Source organism: Babylonia areolata, chromosome 24 (assembly GCF_041734735.1).
Source record: "Babylonia areolata isolate BAREFJ2019XMU chromosome 24, ASM4173473v1, whole genome shotgun sequence".
In the NCBI taxonomy this organism is placed as follows: domain Eukaryota; kingdom Metazoa; phylum Mollusca; class Gastropoda; order Neogastropoda; family Buccinidae; genus Babylonia; species Babylonia areolata.
The window spans coordinates 23,879,916-23,894,026 of record NC_134899.1 but is presented as its reverse complement, the minus strand read 5'-3'; positions in this window follow the sequence as shown (position 1 = coordinate 23,894,026).

Genomic DNA, 14,111 nt, shown 5'->3' with positions numbered 1-14,111 from the left:
TCTTCAGTGTCACTCTGTTAAGGCTTAGACAACTGTCATCATCTGAAGGATTGGACAGCTGTCATCATCTGTGTCTTCAGTGTTACTATGTTGATGTTAGGACAGCTGTCATCATCTGTGTCTTCAGTGTTACTATGTTGATGTTAGGACAGCTGTCATCATCTGTGTCTTCAGTGTTACTCTGTTAAGGCTTAGACAACTGTCATCATCTGAAGGATTGGACAGCTGTCATCATCTGTGTCTTCGGTGTTACTCCATTGATGTTAGGACAGCTGTCGTCATCTGTGTCTTTAGTGTTACTCTGTTGATGTTAGGACATCTGTCGTCATCTGTATCTTCAGTGTGACTCTGTTTAGGTTTGGAAAGCTGTCATCATCTGTGTCTTCAGTATTACTCCGTTAAGTTTTGGAGAGTTGTCATCATCTGTGTCTTCAGTGTTACTCTGTTAATGTTAGGACAGCTGTCATCATCTTTGTCTTCAGTGTTACTCTGTTAAGGCTTGGACAGCTGTCGTCATCTTTGTCTTCAGTGTTACTCTGTTAACGATTGGACAGTTGTAGTCATCCTTGCTACTCCTTTCTTTTATAGTTGAACTTCTTTACTTTTTTCTTCTTTTTTTTTTGAGGGGTGGCTTCATAATGAACCTCATTTGTAATTTGTATCATTTCTCAAACGGCCCACGCAAACTGCTTAATCATATCCTTTTACAGCATGACAACATTCCGAAAGGTAACTTGGTACATGTTTGGATTGCATCTGTTTACCCTTTTCAGCGTCGCCAGAGATACTTTTTCAATATCGCAGAAGATACATTTTTCCTTTTTGTTTAATTTACTGATCTTTTCGACAATACAAAATTGACCAATTGCACAAACTGACTTTTAAAAAAAAAATCAAAACGTCTTATAAACCATTACATTTTAATCACGTCCAGAATTTTGCTGTTCCTCACTGCTTGACATAGATCTTAGTTTTCCTTTGATACCAAGACATATTTCTTACATTAATAATATTCATCAGTTAACTTTGCACAAACGATCTTTGAATGTTGACTTTTTCAATATGAAAATTTTAAGACAGGTTGCGTCGCTTTGGTTTTTGATTATCGGTGACGTAAGTTTAACACGTTCTTGGAAGGGTGGAAAATACTAATTGCAGAATCGTCATCGTTCTCATCCTTATTCATCATCAGGAAAGAAAAAATTTTTCCCACATTCTGTGACCTTTCATGCCCTGCTCTCAACATATCCTCAGTGTCGATCCCCCTCCACGTTCATGCTTTGGGTGAGCCCTGTCAAGGTCTTGGTTTCAACAGATTCAAGGGTGTCTGTTGGAAGGACATGGTGGCGGTCTCTGATCTAGAGGGGAAGCTTAAACACCACTGAAGTGACTCAGTAGCAGTGCAGGGTCTCCTCCTGTATGTGGCTCCCTGGCGACCTTACATCGACAGTTCCTTGGAACCTCAGTGTGGCTGTTAATGAGGGACTCTGAAAGAGCCACGTGTGAGCAATGCTACAGGAACGGTGCAGATGATGGGGCAGCATAAGAAAGTAGTAACTCATATATATATATATATATATATATATATATATATATATATATATATATAAAGCTGTTCTTGTATGATTCTAGCCATCGAACTGAAGACTGACAGGTCTTGGTAGTGTATAGTCCGATGATGTGTTTCACTGAGTGATTTACACCGCCTTCATGCCTGTTGTAGCTGAGTATTTTTGTTGCAAACATTTTGTTGGAAGTTGCACGTCCAGTTTGATGTTTGATCTATTCCATGTTATTGAGTGTTTGCTAATCTGACAGTTAAGTTTTGTTTTTGCCTTCGTGTTGAATTTCACCATCATGGTGTTTGCCGCAATAGTATATCATGCATCGTTGTCTGTCCCCAGGTGTAGCTATGGCATTGTTGATGCTTCATGTGTGCTGTTATTTTGTGTCATGTTCCTCGAGTACTGTTCAAAATCACCACTGGTCTTGGTATAATCACAGATATGTTTCGTATTTCTTTCATTCCCTTTGTTACAGTGCGTGGTCTTTTTTTTGTCTTTTTTTCTTCTTCTTCTTTTTTTTTGTCTTTTTTTCTTCTTCTTTTTTACAGCTGTCTTTGGTATCAATCATCTTCGTTAAGATATTCGCAAAATTTATTCTGAATTAGTCACCTGAACTGCCTCCCTCTTAAAGCTCATTTTGGAATACATTATTCATCTTCTTTATTCAAATCATGATAGTGATTATTTTCGGCTGTGTGCAACGTGTAATACTCTGCATATATTATCGATTGGTCGACGCACAGTGTAGTTCATTTTACTGTATCGTTTTACTGTATGTAAAACTTTCAGTTCTTATCATTGTATTTAACATTTTTCATTTATCATATGCCTATATTGGAATTACGTTGTATTGAAAAGGCACTGGTACATATTATTCATCAGATATTTGTTGTAATATATTCATATGCATTCAACGTATCATTTCAGTGAATTACACTTCATCTGTTTTTCGCTCTCTCGCTCTGTGTATGTCTCTGTCTCAGTCTCTCTCCCTCTCTTCTCACTCCTCTCTATCTCTCGCTCTCTTTCTCTCTCTCGATGTGTTTTCGTTTTTAACCAGCATGCTTATTATGCCTTTATGTGTTGTGTTGTGTAGATCCTATTTAGGATGAGGACTGGATAAAAAGGAGCACACACGAGCTTATCTATCACCCTCGAAAATAAAGAATTAAAAAAGTTTTTCTTGCCTTGCCTGGTCACTCTCCGTTTGCCACCCACCCTCCTCTCTCTCTCTCTCTCTCTCTCTCTCTCTCTCTCTCTCTCATGTATATATATATATATATATATGTGTGTGTGTGTGTGTGTGTGTGTGTGTGCGTGCGTGCGTGTGTGAGTATATTATGTCCTACTGAAGAGGGCGTCTTGGCAGTGAAAATGCACAGTATACAATGACGCCATAATGTGTCAAATCTCTCTCTCTCTCTCTCTCTCTCTCTCTCTGAATAAACAATACAGACACACAGCATACTCGGGAAGAGAAGACCACTTCCTGTCAGCATGTTATCACACAGCAAAACTGTAATGAAAACAACGGAATAAAAAATCAAAACGATGGAAAAGTAAAACAACAACAACAATAACAACGGGAAAGGCTTTGGAACACGAGAGCAAAGAGAATAATGATGACGAAACACCAGTGATTTAGACACGCGGAAATGACAAGGGGTTGACAAGGGATTATTTCCTACAGAGGCAAATTCCCTACCTCAGGGAGAAAAAGTGAAGGGATCAGTCACCCAATGCGGCCAGCCATGTCTAACCTCACACAGAATCGATTTGTTCCAATCTGACAGCAAGGAATTAATCGGAAAACGGAACTCCTTCAAGGGAAAAAAAACATGAAAAACACCGAGAGATTGGACACAGCTACACAAGCCTAGAGTGTGATTTAGTGAATCGGAAATGACGGCTTCATGAATTGAAATGGGCTGCTCCGTGAAAAAGACTGAACTTCCATCTTTGGAATTCGAAGAACAGCTGCATGTGTTAAATACAAAGACAAAGAAAAGAAAGGAAAAGTGGTAATGATACTGTCTGGAGCGGGAATGTAGCGACAGCACAGTTACCAGTGCTGGTTTCCTGTTCAACAAGGTGAGGACGATTGGCTGTCAGAGTCACGTGATGGATGACGTGTTTACCGAAACACGATACGTCCATTAATGACGACAGCGAGGAAATGATAATCCTGGCTTCCTCTGCAGGAGATGCCGGCAGACGGTATGTGGGTGATTAATCAGCTGTCTCGAAACTTTCCACCCGCAGAGACACTCACATGCACGTGCCTGTTCGACTATTTATGTCACGAAAACACTGCACACATGTTCTCTTTCTTTTTCTTTCACACACACACACACACTCTCCCTCTCTCTCTCTCTCTCTCTCTCTCTCTCTCTCTCTCTCTCTCTCTCTCTCTCTCTCTCTCTCTCTCTCTCTCTCTCTCTCTCTTTCTTTCCCCATCGACACACACTCTGTATGTCTTAGCAAAAATGTGCATAAGCTGGACACTGAACGAAAAAAAAAACCACTATCATGTTCATCAAAAATGATTTGTAATAATTTCACACACACACACACACACACACACACACACACACACACACACACACACACACACACACACACACACACACACACACACACACACACACACACACACACACACACACACACACACACACACACACACACCACGAGCGCTCACGCTCAGGGTACAAACAATATGCAAACAACACTGAATGCATGATTAAGTAACCTCCTCAAACGATCGGCTCTGAGCGTGAAGAACGAACAAAGAACGCGAAAGGCAATCAGCGTTTGAAGAGGAAAGTTTTCAAAGAAAATTGAGTCTAATATCGAATTAAAAAGAGAAAAAGAGAGAGTGTTAAAGAATTCCAGCAATCAATACAATGTCCTTCTCATATCGACCCCACCCCGAGGAGAAGGAACAATCTTCTTCTCAATCTACTCCTTCTCCTCCTCTTCCTCCTCTTCCCTTTTCGGTTGATGGATCGAACTTAGAACCTAATCACTCGTGCCTGCTCCCCTTGTGGCCCCCCTGGTGATCTTGTCAGCCCTCTGCCAGCTGACCCCTGCAGTGTCAGTCATGGCGGCCCCAGCATGACCCTCTCTGCTCTGGGACTGTGGGGCCTCATTGTCCCCACCTGCCGAATATACTTCCTGGTCACTTATGTATGCTGCGTCGTTAGGTTTAACTGGAGTGGTGTGTGTGTGTGTGTGTGTGTGTGTGTGTGTGTGTGTGTGTGTGTGTGTGTGTGTGTGTGTGTGTGTGTGTGTGTGTGTGTGTGTGTTTGCTTGCGTGTGTGCATAATTGTGTGTGTGTGTGTGTGTGTGTGTTTGCTTGCGTGCATATTTATTATTTGTGTGTGTGTGTGTGTGTGTGTGTGTGTTGGAACTCGTGCACTACAGTCACCTTTTCTGGTAAGACAATGCATGGCCACGCTAATTGAAACCAGCGAATGTCGCACTGGTCGTCAGCAGCAACACAGCAAAACGACAGACAGAAACACAGAGGTTAAAATGCTTTCCAGGGATGTTTCATGTTTCTGTGTCTTTTGTCTGTCTCCACGTGGGCAAGCCGATGGCAAGTGCTATGCGGTGCTGGCGTGAAGTTGCGTGACATTGTCATATTGAATTGAAGAGGGCGACAGTCACTGTATGCCTGTCAACCGTTTTTCACCTCTTCTGTGTGTGTTGGGGGGTGGGGGAGGAGGGGTGAGGGGAGGGGGGGTGCGTGCCGGATTTCAGGCACTGCGGTTGTCACATTCACTTAGGTTTATAATTTGTCGTTGTGGTCGGGGTTTTTTGTGTGTTTTTTGTTGTTGTTTTTTTGGTTTTTTTGGTTTTTTTTTGTCACACTTGAGAGGACTGACAGAAGAAATTCAACGGGTCGCTACCAGTCTTGTCACCTGCCTGTATTGGTTGTCATCACGGCCACCCCAACCTAGAGTTCCTCCCCTTCCTTGTGCAATCAGCACGCAATCTCGTTACTTGCGTGCGCGTGCGTGGATTGATCTGAACTCATATTCGCTTTCAACTGTTCTTGTTGGGTTGGGTTTTTTTCGTTTTTTTCAGGGTGGGGGCAGTGGGAGACTAGGGGGAGGGGGGGGGGGGCGGGAGGTGGAGTGTTTTCCAAACCGTGATGCACCGGATTTAGTCTCAGACCGTTCAATTATAATCGCTTACACGATGTTTTTGTAAGTTGTTGTTGTTGTTCTTGTTTTGAGGGGGTTATTTAACAATTTTGCCCGTCGACTCTTCTATGTTCTTATGTTTACATAACTGTACCAGCTTAAAAGTGAATTACGTTTTGTGAACCAATGTGACAAACGGGCGAAATCGAAAATACCCGTCCGTGACATTTTCGCCTTCACTTTGCGTATCCCCCATTCTTTCCAAGCCCCTTGCTAGGTGCATGGAATGCCCCAAAAAGCATCCCTTTTCAGTAGACACCTTTCTAATCGATCCAAGTTTCCTTTCAAATCGTCTACTGTAGTAGACATTTCTATATATATCTACTTAACACTTTTGCCCGTTTTGTATTTTTTTTCACGTATGTTTTGTACTGCTGACGGACAAAAATGTTAAGCAGAATATAACAATGTCTAACCATAACTGGTTACCATGTTAGGCCAAAACGGGTATACCCATTCGGGTACACAGTGATTCCGACTTCAACTATTGTTAACTTGGGGGAACCTTTGACACAATTCCAGTTCAGACGCAGGTGAATTCCGTGCTGGACGAGTCTTCTCTGCCTGGCGATTGTGAGTGTGTACCTGACATCTAATCATGTACACGTCCACTGACACGAGGGATGGGTGGGGCGGGGGTGTTTGGATGATGGTGGGAAGCTGAGATCGGATGGGGAGGGGGGGTGGCGGGAGGCGGGGGGAGGCGCATTTGCTGTTAGCCATTGGCTGGTTGGCTTTCCCGCATATGTGCAAAGCTTGCTGTTCAAAACGGGGAAGGGGGGAGGGGTGGATGGGACGCCATGCTTTTTGCCTTTACCGTTGCAGCATGTGTGTGAGCGAGAGACCGGCCAAGGCTTTGCAGGATGATAAAAGGTTAGTATTCATTAGTCTTGGAATATAGTGTTGTTAATAAGTCACGGAATGTAGTGTTCGTAGTATCAGTCACGTATCATGGTGTGAGTATTAATGGCAATATCCACATTTTTTCCCCTCAAGATGGAATGAGTCGTGTTCACAACAAGGCGTGTACGTTCACTCTGTCACACAGAGGATGAAGGAAAAGAATTTGGATGTTGTCGTATTAATTATATTGCCGTATTAATTAATCATGGAATTTAGTGTTCTTAGTATTTGTCATGGAATGTTTCAGACACGCTTCGTGCCCACAGAATGACGCAACTCCAGGCCCCCGTCTTGCCGCAGATTGCCAACTTCATCTCTCCGCAATACTTTCCTGATAGAAGCGAATGAACAAAAGAAAGAAATGAAGAAAGAAGTCGTGGATTATTGGGTTAGTATCAGTCAGTCATGGAATATATTGTTTGTTTTAGTTAGTCCCGGAATGCAGACCTGTAAGTATAAATTATTCATTGAATTTAGTGTTAGTATTAATTAGACGTGGATCATTGTTTCTATTTTGTCATGGAAAACAGTGTTAGTATTTATTAGTCACGGAATATAGTGTTAGTATTAACCAGTCTCAAAATAATTGGGACGGCCGCAATAGCCGAGTGATTAAAGTGTTGCACTTTTAATCTGAGGGTCCCGGGTTCGAATATCGGTAATGGGGCCTAGTGCGTAAAGGGTGGAGATTTTTCCGATTTCCCATGTCAACATATTCGCCGACCTGCAAGTGCCTGAACCCCCGTCCGTGTATATACGCACGCAGAAGATAAAATACGCGAGTTAAAAATCCTGTGATCAATGTCGGTGTTCGGTTGGTCATGGAGACACGAAAATACTCTGCATGCAGCAACCACGACAGTCAACGGCAAATCGATGTTGGTCATGTAATGGAGAGAAGTCAAGTCATGGAATACAGCGTTGTTAGTATTTGGCATGGAGTATTATGCTTAGCATTAATTATTCACGGAATACAGTGTAACATTAGTTATGGAATGTAGTGTTAGTATTAAGGAATATAGTGTCGTTTGTATTAGTCATAGAATGTAGTGCTGGCATTAATGTCATGAATGATAGTATTGTTAGTATCAGTTGCACACTGAATATTGTTAGTATCAGTCATTGAATAAAGTGTTATTATAAATAAGTCATGGAATGTGGTATTGTTGGTATTTGTCTTATGGAATGTGCTGTTTTAGTATTAGTCATGAAATCAAGTATCGGCATCATTTATTGAAAAAGTGTTGATGGTATTAGTCATTGAGTATAGTATATTGTTAATTAGTCGTGGAATCAAATGCTTTTGGTATTGATCAGTAATGCATTATGGTGTTGGCATTATTTACTCATTACAGTGTTGGTATGAATTGGTAATGGAATTTGGTGGTCTTTGCATTTTTTACTCATTGAATATGTTGTTGGTATTAAGCAGCCATGGGATATGGTGGTGTTGGTTTTGTTAGGTCAGTGAATAGTATTGATGGTATTAATGAGTCATGGAAAATGGTGGTGTCGGTATAAATTAGTCATGAAATATAGCGTTGTTATTTGTCATCGATTATGGTGTTGGTATTATTTACTCAGGCAATATCGTAGTGTTCGTCATGAACTGTAGTATTGTAAGTAGTGTGTTGGTTATTGTTTTGTGACAATAGTAGAATTGTGAATTGGAAAACGGTTTGAATGAACGTACGCTTTTAGGGGGAAATGTTCAGTTTCGCTGTTCGGAAGAATGTGAGGATAGTTGATGGGCAGTCAGTTTCATGGTTGAAGAATCGGCTGCATTTTGGGGAATGGGGGAGAAGCTTCAGGGGAGCAGTTTTCTTGGTGGTATTTTAGTTTCTTTGTGCGTATGCCACAGTCTGTAATCCCAGCATAACGCCAGCCACATAGTCATATGGCATGATACATGTTATGTGAATACATACCATCCATGCCATCTGTCTGTGGCGAGCTAAACTGGCCTTGTCCTTCAAACCATAGTGATGGGATTTAATGTGTGCACAAGATAATGCGTGCGTTCACACACGGAACCTCGGTTTATAGTCAAATAAGAAAGACTCCCGAGAAAATGGAGTCGGAATCAAGGTTAAGTCCGAGGTATCCAGCCCCGCCCCACCACCTTAACTGAACGGCTAGTTGGTCAACCAATTGAGCTGTTCCAGCCTCTGCTTCTTTGACTTGCCTCACTCGACAGGATTTCCTCAAAGACTGGTTTTTAACAAAAATACTGATAATAATTGCAGGACTTGCATGGCCACTTGTCATTAAAGAGCTTTAATGATAATATCTCCCTTCGACCACAATCCATTTTCGTCCGCAATGTAGATGATAAACTTTAAAAGTCATTTCTTTACACCCAAGAGAATTTCATGCCCCAAAATAAAACGGTGATAGCTGTTGTAGTAGAAGCTGAGGCTATACTCAGATTTGAGGAGGGGAGAGGCGGCTAATATGCGCACGAAGTTTTATTACTGATAAAGATAATACAAAAACATCATCAGGATAATTGATATACGTCGTCGTGGAAATGTTGCGCACTTGCATGTTTCGCAGGCAGTTGTGAAATATTTTTCCAACTGACCTTAAAGAATTTACGTATCTATGTACTATACCATACGTTAAAGGATCATTTCCAAGATATCCTCCTTTTTCCCCTCCTACCCCCGTCCATCTTTGGATTGCCACCCTCTCCCTAAGGTAGTGTCTTTTCTTCGAATAATGGAATCGATTTAGTGCAAATCTTAGTTTTGTGTTCTTGTTTATAGGGATGGTGCAGCTCTTAGCTTTCTGGATATTTAGTAATATTTCAGAATGCAAACTCATCCTGAGAAAGGAATTATGAAAAACAAAAATATGAAAGGGGGACGCGATTTACACATAGCATAAAAGAGCGAGGCACAGCACATGCAGATTATCAGTTCTACTGGTCGATACGCGCACACATGACGGAACACAACACCACTGGATTTTATTCTTGGGACAGAAATTGAACTCGGGTGTGTGAATGCCGGACATTATTCCACAAATCACCGCCATTTTTGGCCAGGGATAGATGCTGTTCTGGGAGTCAGACCGAATGTGAAATGTCTGTCGTTCATGTTGAAGCTGTGGTGTGGGAGGAAAATGGGAACGAGGTGCTGCTTATTGAACAGGTTCAGGCGCATACGTCACAACAGCCTGTCATCCTGAAACAAACGAAAATGTCATACTTGTAAAGTTACAGATGCTTCAGCATTTCTGTCACGGTGATTCTGTTTCTTGTCTGACAACTAGTATCACTTGCCCACTGTTTCCCCTCTGCAAATCTCACATAGTCTATCAGGTTCTAAATTTCTGTCAGCCGGGGCTGATCGGATTTTTACTTCGAATGTTATCCATGTTAACACCCCCAAAAACGGAGTATGGCTGCCTACATGGCGGGGTAAAAACGGCCATGCACTTAAAAGCCCACTCGTGTACACACGAGTGAGCGTAGATATTTTTTTACATTTGTATCTTCGTAATATTTGTATGGGCTGTTGTTGGCTTTTACAGTTATGGTCCCCATGTTTACTTGTCTATGTTGTGATAATGCACCTGACGAAATTTCTCCAGTTGGAGATAATAAAGTTATTCTTATCTTATCTTATCTGATCTTATCTTATGTTATCTTGCAGCCCTTGAACGAAGAAGATGATGATGATGAACCATGCTTAAAGTTGTTTGCGAACATGTCATGGTTAGCACTTGATCGTTAGTTTGAGATTGTATGTTTGTTTGGGGTGTGTGGGGTGGGGACGTGGGCGTTGGGCGCGTGCATAAAAAAAATCTTAAAACGGTTCCCGTCTTTAACTCACACACACACGCAGCCACGTACATATGTACGCACGTACGCAGGTAGGTGGGTGGGTAGGTATGTATGTGCGTACGAACAGACATTCACACAATTTCTCTCTCCTGCTGCCCCCATCTCCCACCCTCTAACTCCCTACTCCCTATTTTCACACGCAATTTCATGCGCACACACACACGCACGCACGCACATGTACACACATACACAGTTACATTGTGTTCGTGCATCTGATTGTCCTTGCCCTTGGTGTTCTCAGCTTGCCATTGCGGGTCACTCAGTCGGCTGTCGGAATCTGTTAATGGATGTCTCTTGCTGATTTTGAGTCAGTCAACCGTGTGGTATAGTATGTCCAGAATGTCTCAAGTCCTCCATCATACCCCTCGTGCCTTCTTTATAACCTTATTTATAGTAGTAGTTGTAGTAGTTGTAGTTCTTGTAGTAGTAGTTTTTGTAGCAGTAGTAGCCGTAGTAGTAGTAGCAGAAGTTGAGTGACAGAGTGGGTGGTACATGCAGGTAGCTTGACAGGATTTTTTTTTTCCAAATCCGAATTATTCCCTGTTCTTTTTTATCAGCTGACAGTGCGATTTGCTCACAAGTTAGCCACCACCACCACCACCCACCCACCCCCTGACTGCAAAACTGACGTCAGAGCAGACGACCCAGCGGAAAGTGAAAGCAGCCCCAAAGCCTCAGCCTCCAAAAGAGCTGACGTCAGCGCTGCTCGCGGTGTTGCTGGAAGCGAACCTTTCGAGAAGAGTGTTTTTAGGGGTGAGTAGGCCTGTTAGGCTGTGTGGGGGGGTCCATACGGACATTGTGTGTCCACAGATGAATCAGAAGTGGTGGTTTACCGGTGTTCGGAATGCCGGACATACTGCTTTAGCCTCGTCTGTGGGTTTGTTGTTGTTGGGAGTGTGGGGGGGGACGTGAGTGTGTGTGTGTGTGTGCGCGCGGGGGCAGCAGGGGATAGGGGTTGGAGACGGTGTGAAAAACTGTGCGCGGAGGATGGGGTCGGGGGGGGGGGGGGGGGAACGGTGCGAATATGTGTAAAGAACAGTTGTTTTTTTTCCATTACACGATCCAACATCGGTTTGCTGATGAATCTGTCGTGGTTGGTGCAAGCTGGATATTTTCACGTTTCCATAACACACCAAACGCTCACACGGATTTCAATCGTTTAAAGTGTCTACTTGATCTTCGGCATGCGTGCACACACACACACACACACACACACACACACACACACACACACACACACACACACACAGGGAGCTGCTGGTTCACACACTAGCAGAACTAACAGACACTGAGCCCTCGAGGTCTTCAGGTCGGCTGGTGCGGCAACACCGAAAACCAGACATTTTCTTTTCTGGAATATGGGGGCTTGTCAGCTTCCGTTGAATGCCACCTGAAGTGATAATAATAATAATAGTATTTATATAGCGCTGAATCTTGTGCAGAGACAAATCAAAGCGCTTTCACACCAGTCATTCACACGCATGCATAAGGAAGAGGCAGGGGAGGGAGGCTATCTTGTGAGGAGGTGGGTTTTAAGGCCGAGCTGAGTGCGGAGACCTGACGAAGCGAAAGAGGAAGTTCATTCCAAATGCAAGGTCCAGTGAGAAAGAACGGCGTCCAACAGTGGAGTGTTATCTGGGTATGCGTAAACAGAGTGGATCCGAAGCCGATCGTAGAGGGGCACCAGGCACAGCTGAACGCTACAGCTCACGCTGGAGTTTTGCGTCCAAGAAGGAAGGAAAAGAGGGGAGCTGGATCAGATTATGATCGATCTGTGGGCAGTGTGTAGGGAAAGGGGGTGTACATCGACCTGTGTGTGTGTTGAATGGGGGGTGGGGGTGTACATTGACCTGTGTGTGTGTTGTATGGGGGGTGGGGGTGTACATTGACCTGTGTGTGTGTTGTATGGGGGGTGGGGGTGTACATTGACCTGTGTGTGTGTTGTATGGGGGGTGGGGGTGTACATTGACCTCTGTGTGTGTTGAATGGGGGGTGGGGGTGTACATTGACCTCTGTGTGTGTTGAATGGGGGGTGGGGGTGTACATTGACCTGTGTGTGTGTTGTATGGGGGGTGGGGGTGTACATTGACCTGTGTGTGTGTTGTATGGGGGGTGGGGGTGTACATCGACCTGTGTGTGTGTTGTATGGGGGGTGGGGGTGTACATCGACCTGTGTGTGTGTTGTATGGGGGGTGGGGGTGTACATCGACCTGTGTGTGTGTTGTATGGGGGGTGGGGGTGTACATCGACCTGTGTGTGTGTTGTATGGGGGGTGGGGGTGTACATCGACCTGTGTGTGTGTTGTATGGGGGTTGGGGGTGTATATCGATCTGTGAGTATTGTGTGGGGAAAGGGGGTGTAGATCGACCTGTATGTGTATTGTGTGGGGAAAGGGGGTGTACATTGATTTATTGGGGATGGGGGGGGGAGGGGTTGTAGATCTGTGGGTACTGTGTAGGGGAACGTGGTGTGTATCGATCTGTGTGTACTGTGTTGGGGAAGGGGGTGTATATCGATCTGTGGGGAGGAAGGTGGTGTAGACAGATCTATGGGTATTGTGTTGGGGAAGGGGGTGTATATCGATCTGTGGGGAGGAGGAGGGGGTAAGGGTGTGTAGATAGATCTGCGGGTATTGTGTTGGGGAAGGGGTGTAGATAGATTGTGGGGGGAGGGTGTGTAGATAGATTGTGGGGGGAGGGGGTGTAGATAGATTGTGGGGGGAGGGGGTGTAGATAGATCTGTAGGTATTGTGTGAGGGATGGGGGTGTAGATAGATTGTGGGGGGAGGGTGTGTAGATAGATCTGTAGGTATTGTGTGAGGGATGGGGGTGTAGATAGATTGTGGGGGGAGGGTGTGTAGATAGATCTGTAGGTATTGTGTGAGGGATGGGGGTGTAGATAGATTGTGGGGGGAGGGTGTGTAGATAGATCTGTAGGTATTGTGTGAGGGATGGGGGTGTAGATAGATTGTGGGGGGAGGGTGTGTAGATAGATCTGTAGGTATTGTGTGAGGGATGGGGGTGTAGATAGATTGTGGGGGGAGGGTGTGTAGATAGATCTGTAGGTATTGTGTGAGGGATGGGGGTGTAGATAGATTGTGGGGGGAGGGTGTGTAGATAGATCTGTAGGTATTGTGTGAGGGATGGGGGTGTAGATAGATTGTGGGAGGAGGGTGTGTAGATAGATCTGTAGGTATTGTGTGAGGGATGGGGGTGTAGATAGATTGTGGGGGGAGGGTGTGTAGATAGATTGTAGGTATTGTGTGAGGGATGGGGGTGTAGATAGATTGTGGGGGGAGGGTGTGTAGGTCGATCTGTAGGTATTGTGTGAGGGATGGGGGTGTAGGGGGAACGTGGGAGTGTAAAGCCGTCGTGTGTCCGACAGGGGATGGAGGGAGGGAGGGGAAGCAAGTTGAGGAAAAATGTAGTTATTGGAGGATCAGCAGTTGAAGGCTGGGCGGGTTATCTGTATTCCCTCATGGTGATCTCCAGTTTTGATGCATGGCTATTTATACAATGACTTGGTCTGGATTCGCCCATGTTGATGTCCGTTGATTTTTCCATTCAGTGATTAGGTCTGTAT